Below are 21,012 nucleotides of genomic sequence, written 5' to 3' on the forward strand. Positions count from 1 at the left end.
TGGTGGCTGGTCTCACCAAAGAAACAAGAGATAATAACTAATTGGGAATGCAAATACATGGAACCAAAGACATCTGGATGAAGAGAAGCAGTGATAATATGCAGAAAGGAATGGGAGCCCTGCTCTTATTCCACAGGTGTGTCCCATTTTACAGGTTGCATATGAGCAAAGTCAGTGTTAGTCTTGCATCTCTAGACACTGACCAGCATTTTCATGGACTTCTATATTTTTAGCTTATTGAAACAAAATAGGAAACTCTTGCCTACAAATTTTTCTATCGATAGCCTATCTACCTTTAAAATGTTGTCCAGGATCAAGCTTGTCCTAGGTAGGATAAGACAGCAAGTCCATCCTACCTCTCCCACTTCCAAGCACCTCCCTCACATATTGGCTAATGCCAATGTTGAGTTTTTAGAACGTGCGCTTTCTAACCAGAAGTTTTTGTTTTTACTAAATGAAATCTTCCCAGGGAAGAGTCAAATCTTAAGCTGTCAGTCATTTTCCCTTTAGAGTATGAATGAGTCTTGGCTTCTTTCTTAACAGTAAGTTTTGAAGGATTGAATGAAGATAAAAATGAATCAGTGAAAAAACTTACTATGTGCTGGTTATACAAATAGAAAAGCAAGGCAGCCCCAGCTCTCAAGGAGCTCACATTCTAATTAGGGGAGACAACACATATAAACAGGTTTCAGCTGCAGGTTTGATGGAAAGACCTCGTGGTTGCTGCAACTGAGCCAATGGTAAGGCATCTTCTTTAAAGTGATTTCCGTTAGTGAAACCCTGTCTGTTTCTGATGTTGAACTATTTGACAATGCCAAGAACTTTCTGGGTTTTTAGTAGCTGTGGCTGATGAGGAAGGGAGAGCTGCAGTGCCAGCAGAGGAAGTTGTCGGGTTATATATCAACAATGAGGATCCTTGCATTACTAAGAAGTCATAAGTCTATCAAAGTCAGTCATCAAACATTGTGGCTGTTACTGTGTACAATGATCTCTTGGTTCTGCTCACTTTACTCAGCATCAGTTCATGTCTTTCTAGGTTTTTCTGAAGTCTGCTTGCCCATCATTTCTTAGAGCACAATAGTATTCCATTATATTCATATACCACAACTTGTTCAGCCATTCCCCAGTTGATGGGCGACCCCTCAATTTCCAATTCTTTGCCACCACAAAAAGAGCTGCTAAAATATTTTTATGTGTGTGTCCTTTCCCCATTTTTATGATATCTTTGGAATACAGCCCTAGACTTGGTATTGCTGGATCAAAGGATATGCACAGTTTTATAGCCCTTTGGGCATAGTTCCAAATTGCTCTCCGGAATGGTTGGATCAATTCACAATTCCACCAATAAGGCATTAATGTTCCAATTTTCCCACATCTCCAACATTCATCATTTTCCTGTTTTGTCATGTTAGCCAATCTGATAGGTGTGAGGTGGTACCTCAGAGTTGTTTTAATTTGCATTTCTTTAATCAATAATGATTTAGAGCATTTTTTTCATATGCCTATAGATAACTTTAATTTCTTCATCTGAAAACTGCCTGTTCATATCCTTTGATCATCTATCAATTAGGGAATGACTTGTATTCTTATAACTTTAATTCAGTTCTCTATATATTTTAGAAATGAGGCCTCCATCAGAGACACTGGCTGTAAAAATTGTTCCCCAGCTTTCTGCTTCTCTTCTAATCTTGGTTGCATTGGCTTTGTTTGAGCAAAAACTTTTTAATTTAATATAATCAAAATTATCCATTTTTCATTTTATAATGTTCTCTATCTCTTGTTTGGTCATAAATTATTCCCTTCTCCATAGACCTGATAGGTAAACTATTCCACTCTCCTAATCTGTTTATAGAATCACCCTTCATGCCTAAATCGTGTACCCATTTTGACTTTATTTGGTAGAAAGATGTTGATCTATGCCTAGTTTCTGCCATACTATTTTCCAGTTTTCCCAGCAGTTTTTATCAAATAGTCTTTGGGTTTATCAAACAGTAAATTACCATAGTCATTGACTACTGTGTCTTGTGCACTTAACCTATTCCACCGGTCCACCACTTTATTTCTTAGCCAGTACCAAGTAGTTTTGAGGATTACTGCTTTATAATACAATTTTAGAGCTGGTATGGCTTGGCTATCTTCCCTTGCACTTCTTATCATTAATTCCCTTGATATTCTGGTCCTTTTGTTCTTCCAGATGAATTTTGTTATTATTTTTTCTGGTTTCTATAAAATAATTTTTGGTAGTTTCATTGGTATGACACTAAATAAGTAAATTAATTTAGGTAGAATTGTCTTTTTTATTATAGCTTGGCCTACCTGTGAGCAACTAATATTTTTCCAGTTATTTAGATCTGACTGTATTTGTATGAAAAGTGTTTTGTAATTGTGTTTGAGTTTGTCTTGGCAGGTGGACTCCCAAATATTTTATATTGTCTGCAGTTACTTTAAATGGAAGTTTTCTTTCTATCTCTTGCTGTTGGGCTAACAATGTGCCATGTCTTTGGCTCTTGGGGTCAGGATCTTGGGCCATCTCTATCAGTGTCTGGGGAAGTGGGTGGAGGTTGTTCAGGAAGGCATTGGGAAACTATTGTGGGGAATACCAGCAAGGAAGGAAAAAGTCAAAGAACCAGAACGGTGGCGGTGATCTCAAATAATATGGAGGCACTGCCTAACTCACAGTTTACAAAAGATTTTTATGTGCTGGCTAGGAGATCTTCATGCTCTTCCTTTCTTTGTTATTTTAGTCTTCCTTAAGTTATTGCAAAAATGCTACAGTAGTTTTCTGACATAGAAATGAACAGAATCATCATAGCTCGCTGATGCCGCATCATGACTTAGGTAGTTTCTGTATTCCCATTCCTGGTTACATGTTTGAATGAGGATGTGCCTCTGCCTACCTGGCTCCCCTATCTAGCTCTTCATGAATGCCAAAGACACCACAGCTCTCCTAATTCTAAAGCCTCAGTACCTCAAAGTCCACTCTTGCTCCTTCTGTTCCATCTTACCCATAGACTATTAGTCATTGTCTTCTGTGAATTCTTATATAACAGTTCTTAGGTTTTCCTTCTTCCTCCATGTTTTTATTCCCATTATCCTCCTCCAGGTCTGAGCTTCCTGAGCAATCTTTTTGCTTCTTCTAGTCTCTGCTTTGTCCTGTTCATCCTGCCCCACACACCCACCCAAGGCCAGGTAAGTCTTCTTATTAGGCAGCTCTCGTGACTTCAGTCCTGGCCTTAAAAACCTACGGTGTTTTCCTACTGACTATTGGATCAAACCCAAACTCCTTGTAGGGAAGCTGAGTGATGTAATGAGAAGCATGGTGGGTTTGACATCAGAGGACCCAAGTTTGAATCCTTGCTTTGTAGTTTACTTTGTGTCACCTGGGGCAAGTCACAGGACCAAAATAATAACAATAATTTTGTTGCTGTTGAGTTCTTTCAGTCATGTCTGACTCTCCATGACCCTATTTGAGGTTTTCTTGAGAGAGATACTGGAGTGGTTTGCCATTTTCTTCTCCAGCTCATTTTACAGGTAAAGAAACTTGTCCAGGGTCATACAGCTAGTAAGTGTCTGAGGTCATATTTGAACTCAGGAAGATGACTTCTTTCTGACTCCAGACCTGGTACTCTATCCACTTAATCCATCTGATAACCATGATAATAGCTAGCATTTAATATCTCTTTGAGATTTGAAAAGTACTTTACGCATATTAGCTCATTTGATTCTCACCACAACCCTGGGAGATAGGTGCCATTATTCTCCCCATTTTACAGATGAGTGAACTGAGGCACAGGAATTTTATATGACTTGCCCAGGATCATACAACTTAAGCATCAGAGGCAAGATTTGAACTCACGTTTTCCTGACTTCAGGTTCTGTACTAACTCCACTTAATCTCCAGAAAACCTCCCTGGTCCTCAGTTTTCTCATCTGCAAAATAAGATGGTTGGACTATGTGATATCTTAGGGCCCTTCTAGCTCTAAGTGTATGATCTTTTTATTCTCATACTTATATAACATCAATAAATGGACCCATCTCTATCTCCCTAACTCCTTAACACATTGGGGCTGCTAGGAAGCACAGTGGATAGAGTGCCCAGCCTAGAGTCAGACTCAAATTCTTGAGTTCAAATCTGGCCTCAGATACTTACTACCTGTGTGACCCTGGGTAAGTCATTTACCCCTGTTTGCCTCAGTTCCCTCATCTGTAAAATGAGCTGGAGAAGGAAATGGCAAAATACTCCAGTTGTGGTTGTGGTTTGTCCTTCATTCTTGAAGAGGATCATGACATCAGGGAGATGATGACATGACTTGCAATGAATTTGATTTGAGTGAGGGAGGGCAGTACAAAGTCACCAGCCTCACCACTGTCTCCTCCAGAGCCATCTGAGTCCAGTGGCCCAATATGGATCAAGACCACTGGAGATGGCCCAGGATGCAATGGGAGACCATGGTCCATTCAGGCTAAGGCCTTTTCAGGTTCTCACTTTGAGTGAGGCAATGCCCATTCAGTGAATAAGCCTCTTTAAGAAGTGAGTTAAGGAATGGCCCCTTTAATTAAAATAAAAGACCCTCAGGGTTGCTGGCCAAAAGAGAAACAATTACTATTTACATTCACTCAGAGCCAGGAGGGCCCAAAAAATAACCAGTAAGTGGTACTTGGGCAAGGACCTATTGTTGTCCAATCTATGAGATCCAGAGTGAATTGGGTTTCAGGCTCAGTCTCTGAGAAAGAAATCTAGCCAGTAAACCCCAAGTTTCCAAGGTATCTTTAATGAGAAAACCCCAAACAGGGTCACAAAGAGTCGGATACAATTGAAATGACTTAACAACAAAAACAGCTGCTTAACACAGACCTTCTGCTTCAATTAGGTTGACCTGCTTTCTATTCCTTCTGCTAATTCCTTTGCTCCTGCTGCTACCTGGCATAGCTTCCAAATCAGTGTATTCCCTCCACATCCTTCAAGGCAGCACAAGTAGCCCCCTCCTACCTCCATGAAGTCTTCCCTGACTACTCTGGTAATTTCTCTAAAATTCAGTAATGCAAAGTCTAGTACCAAATTATAGACTGCATTAGATTTTCTGAGTATGTCGTGGATTCTCGATTAGACTTGAAGTTTCTTCAGTGTTGGGATGCTCCCAGCGCAGGGGTGCTTTGTCGAACCCTCAATTGAACAAATGAGCGTCCAGTTTTCCTCGTTGCAAAATGCTGGACATCACCCCACCTTTTCTTACTGTTGATAGTCACACTGTTATCACATTCTTTGATTCACTATTGATTCTATTTTTATGTGTTGTCTTATAGACATATTGCTTTGATAATAACTTCGTGCACATTGTGTCACTGAAAATTTCACCTCACTAATAATTAGAGACATGCGTATTAAAACAACTTTGATGTACTCTGCTTCATAGGCATAAAACGGGCAGAAATAAATCAGACAAAACTCAACGCTGTTGGTGTTGTGGATAGATATACTCGTACATTAAGGGAATTTCAAATTGGGAGGATTGTTTTGGAGAATTGTCTGTCAGTCTATATCAAGCACTATACAAGTAACCATGACCCAGTTAACTCCATTACTGGTAATAAAACCTAAAAGTACCATAGAGGAAAAAAGAGCTGTCAGTTTGAAGATGTATAAATGCATTATTTGTGATTGCAAGGAACTGAAACTTACGTAAATATCCAACAATTGGCCAACAGCTGAATGAACTATGATACAGCAAAGTAATGGATAACATAAGTGTGAGGAACGTGGTTTTGGGGATCACAGGACTTCCTAGGCAGGGCCAAAGTCCTGAGGAAGAACCCTGTGATAATCCCTAGGGAAGGCTGTACAGACCATAGGACTCCCAGAGGAAGACCAAGTGCTAGCCCCCCCCTTTAATCTGTGGGGATCACAGGGCTTCCTACGGGTCAGACCCTAAGGAGGACCTAAGTGATGGCCCCTTTAGAGCTGCAGTAAGATCACAAGGCTCCCGAGACAGGGCTGGAAGTCCCAAGTGCTGTGCCCTTAAGAAGGCTGTGCAGACCACAGTGTTCCCCATGGGAATCAGGAGTGGTAGGCCTCTTAACACCGCAGTGGGGATCACAGGACACCCCAAGGCAAGATCCAGGAGTAAGCCCAGGACAAGTTTCCGCTGCCTATTGCTTCCCTTCACTTGACTTTAGGAAGATCCATGTGATTTGCCTTTTCTCACCCAAAGAACTCAAGACCAGAGTGGGCAGAGGAAGGCATTTTGTTACGCTCCTCAAGAGAGTCGGTGTAGTGCTCACTGGAACACTCACACTGATACAGCTACAGGAGCAGGGGTAACCATTCCCTCCACTCCTGCTAGAGTTATGGTTACTTTACAATCCTTATTTTTTTTACATAGTTTTCCTAGGTCATACTGTTTATATAGATAGGATAATAAGGATACAGAAGCAAAAGTGAAGTTAATTAGATTTTCCTTGTCTTAGTTTAGGATTAAACTATATTCTTTTACTTCCCCTGCTTTCCCTCTTTAGCATATGCAAATTATGCAAATCAGTAGGCCTGGATTCTTGACCAAGACCATACCCTAGATAAGCCTGAACTGGTTCAAGGGGTTTGGCGTCTCTAATTTCCCTGACTGCCTTCTCAAAAAGCACGTACAAGCCTCTGACCTCTCACCTGACAGACCTTGAGGCCTGGTTTCTGCTAGAGCTGGAGTGGGGGAAGGCGGGGAAGCACACCTTTAGTTCTGTGGAAACAAAACTCCTCCTCCCATTTCTTACAATTTCCCCCTCTTCTTTTATTCAAATTTTTGTTTCCACATTTTTAATATTCCCTTACTCTCTTTCTCATTTGAATTTTTCTCCTTAATCATCACCCCCTTAAATATGGGAAGGATTGATCGACACATTGACAAATCAAAGGGGGCAGTCCCCTTTGTAAATACAGATACAGAGACCCAAAAGAAAACAATAATGCAATTGTCCCTTTAAGATTCAAAAGTCTCTTCCCATAAGGCTATCTGGCAGGGAACAACATTAGTGAAGTCTTCTGGTCCTTGGTATTTGTTCCAGCCATCTCCAGCATCTTCTTCTTGCCTTATTGTAGGAACCAGCTTTCTTTCCATTCTCCTACAAAAGTTACCTTGGCACGATTTTCTAATCCTTATACCCTGATCATTTTTACAAATTCAAAATTGGAACTTAGGCCAATTGCCATGTTTAAGAAATTTACATCAGAACTCAGTTCCTCATACTTTACATTAACTCTTTACACACTTTACTTAATATACTTTACATTAACATTTCCTCACCAGGAGGATGATATTTCACTAAGGCATTAACGGCAGACTCCAGCACATACATAAATACATTAGATAACCAATTCTTAACACAGTATATATAACATCATAAACTTTTAGTCATGCCACTTTTCTTTGATGGCATTTACAAAATAAACCACAAGCCATTCTTCTTTTAACATTACTAATTGTAACAAAGCTTTAGACAGGCATGATATTAACCAAATAACAAAATATTCTCACAAGCCCTTGACCTAATTGTCTTCACACCATTGCCAAGAAAAAAACCTAACTTAACACTAGTCTCAGTCCTATAGTAATCTAAGATGTTCCATAATCAATTATTTTAATAGATTTACAAAACCTTCTGATTATAGAAATTTGCCACCAAGAGAGTAGGGACTTAGAGTAAGGGGACCATATTTTCCCCAGCTTCCTATCAACTCCAGGCAGAGGCTGTGTCAAACTGCAAGCTGCATTGAGCCAGGCCTAGTCTGGCTCAGGTTTCAGTTAAGTTAAGAGGGTCCCACCTCAGCATATGCTGAACAGTTGCCCTCTCAACTTTGCCGAGAAACCATACCTGCAGTTCATGCCTGCCTTCCAACAGGGCTGCTGGCATCTTGGGTCAGCCTTCCTTGATACTCACACCTGGAGTTAGACTCAGAAAAAGTCTGTTAACAGTCCCATTAAGTCTTTAAACGGCAAGTTCCAATGATCAGTGACCATTACCTAAGGAACATCCTTAAAGCTAGCTCTAAATAGCTTGCATGCATTTCTCCCCTTGTTCATAAAATCTTCCCATTAGATCATAAGTTACGGCTCTAACACATTTGCATCAGTTTCTCCTCTATTTTTCTATTCTTCTCTAATTATACCTGATCTGAAAGAATTGAACCATATAATTTTTATCTTTATGTTTTAGACGATGGAATGAATTCAAATCCACATTTAACTTTTTCCATAAATATTCTACAACTTCTCTCCTAAAGAGACTTACATTGAAATTCCTTTCCCTAAACTGAAGATGTCTCTGATTTAGTTCCAGTGATTACATGATTTTGCTCTTATATCACTTTAAAACATCTAAGGACCCTATCCCACATAGATACAATATAACTTTAAATCCCAGCCTTAGTCTATGGGATAATGATTCACCCTTATATTTGTAAACAATATTATCTCATAAAACTTTTCCCTTTTTCCCAAATTATTTTCATTAATACTTTAGAAGCCATAATATCTTTCATTTGGCTATACAAGAGTACCAATGTAACCAGTCATTTGATTAAAAACAACAAGATTTCACATATTTGCATTTATCCAATTTTCCATTTTTCCCCCATAAAACCAACTTCTTTCACAATGGCAACAGATTCTGGCAGATACCTTCCCTTTTGTCACTACCGGCTTATTTCTGATTACAGAGATCTGCCATAAAAAAAAAGCATCATATCATCTCACCCCGAGAGTGGGTTCTTTTCCATCAGATGGCAAGTTTTACTAATGAAAACTACCAAACCAAATCCCATCTCAAATCTAATCTTATCTGCTGACTTTAAGAAGCCAGGTTTGCAGGCTTCTGACCCCTACTGTTCTTTCTTTCAGTAAAAACTCAAATCCCAGTAACTGCTGCTCCTCCCCCTTCCTTCCCTTCTTTAAAGCAGTTTAAAATTGATCCTGATATAAACAGGGATTTTCACTAAACTTTCATGAAGAAAAATTATTTGGACAGCTCTAAAATGAGATGTGTCTCCTTCTTAAAGCAAAATAACCTTTAAACATTGGGATTAATTCAAATTCCCAAAGTGCCATCACCAATTAGTCCATAAACCTCCAGATTAACATACATAAATATATCTTTAGATGATTTACAGGCTTGAAAATCACACCTCTGTATTTTTCAAAGTATTATAACAACTTAATTCTTTGTTATTACAGAATTTCCAGATATCACAAAATTCTTTAGTCAAAAAGGTGTTGTAATGGGGAGAACGCTTAGTTTCTATACATTACATACCCAATTAAATTAGCTTTATCACAATAACAAAGTCTACCAGGACTTTAAAAGCTTTGTCCATAGGAATTCCTCCACTCCGAAAACTTTACACAAGATCGAATATCCAAAAGCCCTTGGTTCAGTTAACAACCTCAATTTCTTAAGTACAATTCTTAACCTAACAACATCTAGATTACAAGAGAAATTATTTTAATCACTAGTGGTAACATTTTAATTTCTAAGGCCCAATACTCTTAGCATTGTAAAAGAAAAGATAACTGTTTATAAAACCACATTTTAACAGTTCACAATGTACCCTGAATTGACAGAGATTACAAGAGGACCCAACAAAGCCTTTGTACAAATAGTTGATTTATAGCAAAAACAATTTCAACTGAACTTCCAGACAAAACTTGGAAGTTATAACTTCTTAGGTTATAGCAATTGTCCAACTTCTTAACCTACTGCAACTCTAACACAATTTATACTATAGAAATGTAATAATGCCCTAAACATTATCATGTATGTAAAATTTGAACTACTCATTTCAGTCTAGGTAAATACATTTCTAAACCAAATATGACAGTTTAGAATTATCAAATTTTCATCATATCCTTTAAAAGTACCCAATTCATATATATCAAACTCAGATTAAAATCACATAATGGTCTTCTCAAATTTCACAATCTAAGAGAATTTTAGAAATACAGAAACAATAAGTTTCAGGTGACATCAATTACATTTCCAGGTTACCACATATAAGAATTATTGATCCTATTACTTCTGGTATATATAAAAATTGAGCGAAAACCTGTTGACCCTTCCAATAGATAGGGGTCCATCCTCACCCTTAAACTCCCATAACCTTTAGGGCTTTTCTCCCAATTTTTACCCCAGTGGGTAGTGTACAAAGGGAAGATCTCTCTGCCCCTGTCTACCAAGAATATTATGTCTTCCTTATGATCCCCAACCTTTAGGTTTACTAGGGGTTCTCAGCTGGGTCTAGAGAGAAAGAACCCCAGACCCCAATAGTCTTCTTACTCAAAAGTGAGGAGGGGAGCTACCTGGTCTTCCTTTCTTAACTCAGGACACTCTCTCTTAAAATGTCCTTTATTACAATAGTAACAGATTGTCCTACCTGCCCATTTACCTAAATCTCTCCTATATCCTGAAGCCCTGTGCCCTTTGAGATTCTCCCTTAAGGATTGTTTATGATTGCCTCTTCCTTCTTGCTTCCTCATAACTTCCCTCATAGTATTGGCCATGACCCGAGCTTTCTGTTTCTGTCTTTCATCCTCCTGCCTTACATATACTTTCTGAGCCTCTCTCAATAATTCATCTATTGGTCTCTCACTCCATCTCTCTAATTTTTGCAATTTCTTATTTATATCTGGCCATGCCCTAGTGACAAAGTTTACTTTTAGCATCCCTTGGGCCACAGTGATGAGGGCACAGTCTCTGGGAACCCCCTTGAATCTGGAATACAGTCTCTGGGAGCTCCCTTGAACTGCTCTTGAATCTTCCAACTAGATCTGGCTTTCCTCTAAGGTCATAAGCCTTACATTATCATTAGGCCCGAATCTCTACCTAGCCTTGCCCTTTATTGTCCAGCTACTTCCCACCCTTGATACTATCAATATCCATTCCTTCAACTACTTCCCACCCCCAATTCCATTCTCCTGGTTGCTGGAGTCTGACCTCATCTCGTCCTCCTTAGACTCCTCCTCAAGACCACCCCCCCAAGCCCTCCTCTAGTAACCCCAGACTACCCCTCAATCCCTCCTACAATCTTTCTGTATAAGCTCCATCTTGCCTCCATGAAGGTGCTCAGATTCAATCTAGTTCAGCCTAGATTGAATCCAGCCTGCCTGTGAAAACAGGCACCACAAAGGGTAGGACCTCCCAAGACAACCCATCATGGTGAACCCCTGACAAACCCTGTCCCTTCCCTTGGCTGAGAAGGCCCGAGTCGAACTCCTTCAGCAGGATGCAGCATGTGGACACCTTGGGGTCTTCAGCACCCCCAGAAACCAATGGTTCACTAACAACCATCATTTTGATTTAACCTCTTCAACAGGATCTTGAATATCTCCTCATTCTTTCTAGGAACTGAGAAGGAGATTCATTTTTTTTCCTGATGTATTTCAAAAGCCTTATTTATATTCTGTGATTTTGGCACGGCTTCCCTTCTATTACCAATTGTCTAAGATCCTGCATATTCCTATGATGTTCTTTAATGTTGTTATCCCAGCTTGGATCTTCATTTGGGAATTTTCTATCCACAGCTACCACTCCTGGTCCTAGAGGGTGTCTCCTTTTCCATCCCTCCATGGCTGCCTTTCTAATTATACCCTTTTCTTCTCCCATAAACAGGAGGTTGAGTATGGACATTAATTCTGCCTAGGTATTAGGAATATTTGCCTTTTATATCATTATTTGCTTTAAGAACCATCCAGTTTTGAATTTGGCACCCTGCTTTCTCCAAGCTTCATCTTATGCATACTGGCAATTAACAAAATGCCTAAGGATTCTAAGGATTTTTGAGGGGGAAGGGGTGCGGGCACTTCTCTTAAAAAAAAAAAACCTTTTGGACTCTTAGATAAGAGGGAGTGGTCCTTAAGAGCACATGGGTTTGTAACTCCCCCACCCATTCTTTATACCAAACTAAAATATTTTTCTCAGTTTCCCCTCCAGCTTGCTGCCTTAGATAAAGGGAAAAATCCCTTTCAGTTTTCTAAGGGCTCCTCCCTAAGTGGGGCAGCCCCTTGAGAGCAAAGGAGCCTACCTTTCCAAGCACTAACTAGTTAGCCCTATTTTCCAATCAGGTTACAAGTTTCTTTGGCTTCAGCTCCTAATTGACACACCCAGTCTTCTAAGGTGGAGTGGGGGGGGAGGGGGTGGCCAAAAGCACATGGCAGCTAAGAGCAGCACATAGACTGAATTCCAGGTGGTCGAAAGCTGCCATTCTACAACCCCCACCTAAATTCCTTTTCTATCTCCCTTTCTTTCCCAATCTTTACTGAAACTTTTTACTCTTCGTATCTCCAATTTCAGTCTTTCTTTCCCTAGTCTTGACCCAAATTACCTCAAATATTTCAAATAAATAATAAATTACATACCCAGCTTTCCCTTTCCCCAGCTGCTTTCTTTTTACCTTAAAACTTAAAAATGACCAACAATTTTTTTTTACTTTTTTTTTAAATTTAATTTAAATTTATTTATTTAACATATTTGGTTTTCAGCATTGATTTTCACAACAGTTTGAATTACAAATTTTCTCCCCATTTCTACCCTCCCCCCCACTCCAAGATGGCTTATATTCTGGTTGCCCTGTTCCCCAGTCAGCCCTCCCCTCTATCACCCCCCTCCCCTCTCATCCCCTTTTCCCTTCCTTTCTTGTAGGGCAAGATAGATTTCTATGCCCCATTGCCTGTGTATCTTATTTTTTAGTTGCATGCAAAAACTTTTTTTTTGAACATCTGATTTTAAAACTTTGAGTTCCAAATTCTCTCCCCTCTTCCCTTCCTACCCACCCTCCCTAAGAAGTCGAGCAATTCAACCTAGGCCACACATGTATCATTATGTATAACCCTTCCATAATACTCATGTTGTGAAAGGCTAACTACATTGTGCTCCTTTTCAACCCATCCCACTTTATTGAATTTTCTCCCTTGGCCCTGTCCCCTTTCCAAAGTGTTTGTTTTGATTACCTCCACCCCCATCTGTCCTCCCCTCCATCATCCCCCCCTTTTATTTTTTTTTTTATCTTCCTCCCTCTTCTTTCCTGTGGGGTAAGATACCCAACTGAGTATGTATGGTATTCCCCCTCAGGCCAAATCTGATGAGAGCAAGGTTCACTCATTCTCCCCTCACCTGCCCTCTCCCCTCCTCCCACAGAACTGCTTCCTCTTGCCACCTTTACGTGAGATATAATCCACCCCATTCTGTCTCTCCCTATCTCCCTCTCTCAGTATGTTCCTCTCTCATCCCTTAATTTCATTTTATTTATTTTAGATATCTTCCCTTCATCTTCAACTCACCCTGTGTCTGCTCTCTCTCTTTTACATATATATATATATATATATATACACACACACACATATAGACATATATATACACATATAGACATATATATACACACATACATACACATACATACATATACACATAGATATATTCATACATACACATTCTCATATATATATATATATATATAAACACATACATATATATATGCATATTCCCTTCAATTACCCTAATACTGAGGTCTCATGAATCATACACATCATCTTTCCATGTAGGAATGTAAACAAAACAGTTCAACTTTAGTAAGCCCCTTGCAATTTCCGTTTCTTGATTACCTTTTCATGCTTCTCTTGATTCTTGTGTTTGAAAGTCAAATTTTCTATTCAGTTCTGGTCTTTTCATTGAGAAAGCTTGAAAGTCCTCTATTTTATTGAAAATCCATATTTTGCCTTGGAACATGATACTCAGTTTTGCTGGGTAGGTGATTCTAGGTTTTAATCCTAGCTCCATTGACCTTTGGAATATCGCATTCCAAGCCCTTCGATCTCTTAATGTAGAAGCTGCCAGGTCTTGGGTTATTCTGATTGGGTTTCCACAATACTCAAATTGTTTCTTTCTGGCTGCTTGCAGTATTTTCTCCTTCATCTGGGAGCTCTGGAATTTGGCAACAATATTCCTAGGAGATTTCTTTTTGGGATCTATTTGAGGAGGTGATCGATGGATTCTTTCAATTTCTATTTTGCCCTGTGGCTCTAGAATATCAGGGCAGTTCTCCTTGATAATTTCTTGAAAGATGATATCTAGGCTCTTGTTTTGATCATGGCTTTCAGGTAGTCCAATAATTTTTAAATTATCTCTCCTGCATCTATTTTCCAGGTCAGTGGTTTTTCCAATGAGATATTTCACATTGTCTTCCATTTTTTCATTCCTTTGGTTCTGTTTTATAATATCCTGATTCCTCATAAAGTCACTAGCTTGCACTTGCTCCAATCTAATTTTTAAAGTAGTATTTTCTTCTGTGGTCTTTTGGACCTCCTTTTCCATTTGGCTAATTCTGCCTTTCAAGGCATTCTTCTCCTCATTGGCTTTTTGGAGCTCTTTTGCCATTTGAGTTAGTCTGTTTTTTAAGGTGTTGTTTTCTTCAGTGTATTTTTCAGTATTTTTTTGGGTCTCCTTTAGCAAGTCATTGACTTGTTTTTCATGGTTTTCTCGCATCCTTCTCATTTCTCTTCCTAATTTTTCCTCTACTTCTCTAACTTGCTTTTCCAAATCCTTTTTGAGTTCTTCTATGGCCTGGGGCCAGTTCATGTTTTTCTTGGAGGCTTTTGTTGTAGGCTCTATGACTTTGTTGTCTTCTTTAGGCTGTATGTTTTGGTCTTCTTTGTCACCAAAGAAAGAATCCAAAGTCTGAGACTGAATCTGGGTGCGTTTTCGCTGCGTGGCCATATTCCCAACCAACTAACTTGACCCTTGAGTTTTTCAGTGGGGTATGACTGCTTGTAGACTAACGAGTTCTATGTTCCACATTTGGGGGGGAGGTGCCAGCTCTGTCAGACCCGCACTGCTCCTTCCCCAAGGACCCCCAACCCGAACTGGGCTTAGATCTTCGGCAGGCTGTGCACCCCTGCTCTGATCCACCACTTAATTCCTCCCACCAGGTGGGCCTGGAGCCGGAAGTAACAACAGCTGTAGCTGCCCCACCTCCGCTGCCCCCTGGGCTGGAAGCCGAACCGCGAACTCCTTCTACTCCTGCAGCTTTTCCCACTAACCTTCTCCGCAGTCTTTGGTGTTTGTGGGTCGAGGGGTCTGGTAACTGCCGCAGCTCACTGAATCAGGGCGCTAGGGCCCCCTCCGCCTGGCTTCTGGTCTGGATGGTCCACACTGCTCAGGCTGGGCTCTGCTCCACTCCGTTCCCAGCTCCCAGCTCCGTGTGGAATAGACCTCACCCAGAGACCATCCAGGGTGTCCTGGGCTGGAGCCCTGCTTCCCTCTGCTGTTCTGTGGGTTCTGCCATTCTAGAATTGGTTCAGAGCCATTTTTTATAGGTTTTTGGAGGGACTCCGTAACGGAGCTCACTCTAGTCCCTGCTTACCAGCTGCCATCTTGGCTCCGCCCCTGAACTCGACCAACAATTTTTAATCACATTCTAAGCAGACCACTGAACTTCTTTAAAGTGGTCATCCAATTTTTCATCCAGACAGACCCCTTTTACTTCTACAGTTTTTAAAACACTTTGCTTGATGTTAGATAGACTGACTCAATGCAAAATACAGATTTTTTTTTCCTTTACAATCTAACCAACCCTTAATTCAGAGCCCCCAGTCCTCCCAGCTGGCAGCTTCAGCTCTGATTCCTTATCTATTTTAATACCAAAGGAGCCCATTTCAGTCTCCTAGAGTTAAACACTTTTACCTGAACATAGAACAAAAAAAAAAAACACAGACAAAACATTAGACAGACATTTCACATGAACAATTTAGAATTTGAATTCAGACTCATTTCCAACATTAAACCAAATCACTTTCCCTGGGTCGACTTATTGTCTTCCCAGCTAGCCAACATTCTTCCTAACTTGAGGAGGAATGTTAGGAGGATGCCTTCCACCCCCCCCCCCCCAGGTACCTTTTTCTTAGAGCTCTTATTTCCCGTTCTAGGCAAACCTTACCTCTCAACCTAGAACCCCCAGACTTGACAAGGTGGTACTACCCATTTGTTCCTACCTTGCTCAAGTGACCCGACTTGCGCAGCCTCTGGCTGGTCCCTTTTGCATCTAACAGTGATCGGGAGCCCTCTTCCCTTTGCCCTATCTTACTCACCCTTCCTGGTATCTTCAGAATCCCAGGAACAGCCCCCAAATTATGAGAAATGTGGTTTATGGGAATCACTGGACTTCCCCAAATTGTGAGAAAATGCAGCTTTGGGGAATTACTGGACTTCCTAGGCAGGGCCAAAGTCCTGAGGAAGACCCCTGTGATAATCCCTAGGAAAGGCTGTACAAACCACAGGACTCCCTGAGGAAGACCAAGTGTTAACACTCACGGTGATACAACTGCAGGAGCAGAGGTAACCATTCCCTACACTCCTGCTAGAGTTATGGTTACTTTATAATACTTATTTTTTTACATAGTTTTCCTAGGTTATACAGTTTATATAGATAGTATAATAAGGATACAGAAGCAAAAGTGAAGTTAATTAGATTTTCCTTGTCTTAGTTTAGGATTAAACTATATTCTTTTACTTACCCTGCTTTCCGTCTTTAGCATATGCAAATTATGCAAATCAGTAGGCCTGGATTCTTGACCAAGACCATACCCTAGATAAGCTTGAACTGGTTCAAGGGGTTTGGCCTCTCTAATTCCCCTGACTGCCTTCTCAAAAAGCATGCGTGCAAGCCTCTGACCTCTCACCTGACTGACCTTGAGGCCTGGTTTCTGCTAGAGCTGGGGTGGGGGAGGGCAGGGAAGCACACCTTTAGTTCTGTGGAAACAAAACTCCTCCTCCCATTTCTTACAATAAAGTTTTGAAATAATAACTATGAGGGATAAAAAGACATTGGGGAAGATTTATATGAAATGAAGTGAAGAAAGCAGAACTGAAGAACAAGTCACCTAAAACCTCTGTTTGCCTCAGTTTCCTCAGGTGTAAAGTAGGAATAATAGTAGCACCTACCTCCCAGGGTTGTTGTATGGATCAAATGAAGTAATAATTGTAAAGTGCCTAGTACAGGCTTGGCACATAGGGAGTACATGTTAGCTATTACTGCCGCTGCCGCCGCGGCTGCTGCTGCTGCTGCTACTGACACTACTACTGCTATTCACACTATGGCTAAATGAAAGGAAAAGTATATGCACAAATACAGATGATGGAAGGGAATACAGAGAGAAGAGCTAATGTGATGCTATGATATTCTTTTTTTTTTTGGACTAGACCTTTGATTTCATTGGAATGGGGAACCAACTGCTAAAGGGGAATTTTTTCTGCCAATGTAACTTGGCACCTCTTGAAACTTACAGTCTTAAGAAGTCTATGTCCATATTGTTCATAGAATATAATTTTTGAGTGTAAATTGTTTAAATGTATGTTTATTTGGATTAATTGTTTAAAGTTAAATAGATTTATATATACAAAATTAAACTTAAATTTTATATAATGTTACTATATATTATATGGACACATAAATAAAATATAAAATTACCTAATTTATATTATATGTTATGTATAATATACAAGTTTCTTAAGCATTTGTATATTATATTTAACTGATGCATATTATATGACATTACACATGTTATATATGTAACCATATATACAATACATATATAATTTTTTGTATGAACTTGTCATTTCATTGGTATATGTAACTCTTTGTGAGGGGATGCCCTCTGCCATTCAGTCAACAGGCGTTTATTTAGGGTTAAGGATACAAATGTAAAAAAATAAACTGGTCACGACTTTTAAGAAGCTTATATACAATGCATATTAACAATTGCTCTGCAGCTTCCAGCCTTAGATAGCTGCCCTGGTCAATAAGAGATTAAGTGACTTTCTCAGGGTCACACAGATGCCTTATATGGGGGCACGACATGAGTCCAGTTCTTCTTGCCTATGAGGCCATGTCTCTTCGCTATTTTCCCTGCCTTTACTCAACATAACAGTATAAATCCTTTATATTTACATACCATTTAAAGACTTTCCCCTTTATTATCTCATTTGAGTTTGACAACAGTCTGGTGAGGTTGCTTAAGTTTACTATCCCCATTTGGCAGACGAAGAAACAGGCTCAGAATGATTAAGCCTAAGGTCACAGAGATAGAAGGGGGTGACTAAATACTCAAACTAGGGTGTTTATGGTTCCTCCCGCAGCACCCAGCTGTCTCACTCTGACTATAGACATTCAAGTGTATCCCAACAAGTCTTTCAAATGTATTTTTGTACAGCAGATAATAATAACAGCTACCACGTATACAGTACTTTAAGATTTGCAAAGCACTTTATAAATTATATTTCATTTTATCCACATGAAACCCTTGGGAAGTGGGTGCTGGATGTGCTCATTTTTAAAAGATTGTATATCTATGTGAATCCTCAACAACCAGTGAATTTGGAAATGGGTATGTGGTACATAGAATGTGTATATAAAGTATCCTAAATCTAGTCCTTTGATGAAATGAAATACATCAGTTCATTGAGGTACATATAGACACTGCCTTAGAAATGTACCTGAGTTTTCATAAGGCACTCACAAGATTTCATATCAAGAACACAGACTTGAAAGAACCCTGTTAGATGTTCAGTCCTCCCTCTGGAGCCGAGCAAGAGATCTGTTATCTGAGGTCAAGGCTGAGAACTTTGTTTTATAACAAAGCAGATGAGCGTGAGAGCACAAAGTGGACACTGAAAAACATGGTGATCTTTTACCATCAGAACTGGCCTCCCAGGTTTTTTTGAGTTTTTTTTTTCCCCAGAGTAGTACTTCTGATGAATGAAATATGTACACACAAAGGGATGCAAGAACTTGAATTTTGGCACCCTGGCCCAATTCCAACTCAGGTAATTGCAATCTGTCTCCATTCCTGCTCTTCAATTTTAGTAACATATGGCCACTCCATCATACTTCAAAACTCAGAAGATAATGGGTCTGTTCTATAATGCCTCATTTGAATGTTTATGGTGCTTGCTAATAGACTCTGTAGTTTTTTATGACTGACTTTCTTCCTTGCTACTAGCTCCTCTCTGCCCCTCCCTACTTCACCCGGACCCCTACCTGCTTTAAAGTATCTTTTAATTTCTTGTCATCTCAGATTTCTGCTGGCCTTGGACATAAGTGGTTTTGAATACCAGATGCATGAGTTAGAGAGAGTGCTGGCCCTGGGCACAGTTGGAAAGTATACAAAATCTCTGCCTTTTATATATCCTTTCCCTTATTCTTGCTGCTCCTCTTCCTCAAGTACCCAGTGTTGCCATGTTCCCTTCCTAGCAAAATCTATTCTCAAGAAAAGGGATTTGAATTCCATCTCTGATGCTTAGTTTTCTGTAAAATGAGGTAGCTGGATTATATATAAGCTCCTCCCAGTTTTAAGTTTTATGATTGGGGCAGCTAGGTGGCGCAGTGAGTAGAGCACCGGCCCTGGAGTCAGGAGGACCTGAGTTCAAATCCGGCCTCAGACACTAGCTGTGTGACCTTGGACACGTCACTTAACCGCAATTGCCCTGCCTTCCCCCCTGCAAAAAAAGTTTTATGATCAGAAACTCACTCATAATAAAGTGTAAATGACTACCAGTAGTATAAAGTATTACTACTCAGGGGAGCTACTGTACATTAACAGACATCTAAATCATAAGTCAGTAGCAAAGCTTCAGTGGTACAATTTCAGGCACAAGCAAACATATTGGAGAGACATTTTGTTCTTTAGAGGATTCTTTCAGTGAGATATCAGACCACACTGACCCGCTCCAACAATCAGACATGACCCATAGGGTTTCTGCTCTCATTCTGTAGTGAATTAACTATTCCCTCTACTATTTCCCAAATATGATTTGCTCCTTTGGTCTGTCTGTGATCCAGGTCTGATTCCACGGGACCTGTACACTGCCCCAGCTGAGCCACGGAGAGACAAATGGTGACTTGGGCAGATTCTTGGCTAGGAATTGTTTCTTTCCCATCAGCCCCTCTTATGGCATTCATGGGATGAAGGCAAGGACTTCAGAAATGAAATCTAGTATTTATTCTTTAAAAGAAAGGAACTGATATCCATGTCAATAGATAAGTCATTTACCTTCTCTAAGACTCAGTCTCATCGTCTGTAAAATGAGGGAGTTGGATCACCCAGCCTTTGAGATTGCTTTTAGATTTAAATCATCACCATGATCCTTTAATTCTGAGCAGTCCTAGAGCATACAGGAAGATAGAGGCAGAGCCAGCACCAGGTCCTAGGCCAATGATACTTCCTCTTTTTCCTTGTCTTTACCTCACTCCTCATCTTCTAGATACTCTCTTGAGAGAGCAGCTAAGACATTTCCCTTCCAGGCCCAATCAAATCAGTACAGTAACAGAGGCATACTCTAGGGGAGTCATACTGCTCAATCTCAAACCACTATTAGGCTTTAATGGGGGTTTGGGATGTATAAAAAGTCTAGAGCAATGGATCCTCCTCAGGGCTATAGAGGACTGACTGAGACAGAGAAGAGGGAACCCCCAAAGAAAGAGAGGTACTCAAGAGCCAGGATGCCCAAAGGAAGGGAGGAGGGTAAAAGAAAACCTTCTCTGAACTTATACTTCTGTCTAAAGCTGGCCCTGTCTGCTGTTCTAGAGGGAGCACTGAGACCACCCCATTCCCCCCATGGCTGTTGACATACAGTGGAACCACCGTATGGCTTCTACACCATCCAATGGAGTAGAGAAAGAGATGCACCAAGCACCACTCTCTACATAGGGGGTGGAGTTAGATCATCAATACACTCAAGTCTATGGTATACAGAGGTGATATTATGTTGGGTTTTATTGTATTTATAATATTATTAGCAACTGAGTAGTCATGTAATGAGAATGAGAGACATACTATGTTAATACCTGTAAAATGTTAAGAAAAACACAGACTTCTACTATCCTTGTCAGGTAGAATCTCTAGGGTAGATTTAAGAAAAGGCATAGATAAGAATTTCCCAGGATGAAAGGACATGGAAAGGTTGCAATCTTTGCCAGTGGAGGG

This window comes from Trichosurus vulpecula, chromosome 8 (assembly GCF_011100635.1).
Source record: "Trichosurus vulpecula isolate mTriVul1 chromosome 8, mTriVul1.pri, whole genome shotgun sequence".
In the NCBI taxonomy this organism is placed as follows: domain Eukaryota; kingdom Metazoa; phylum Chordata; class Mammalia; order Diprotodontia; family Phalangeridae; genus Trichosurus; species Trichosurus vulpecula.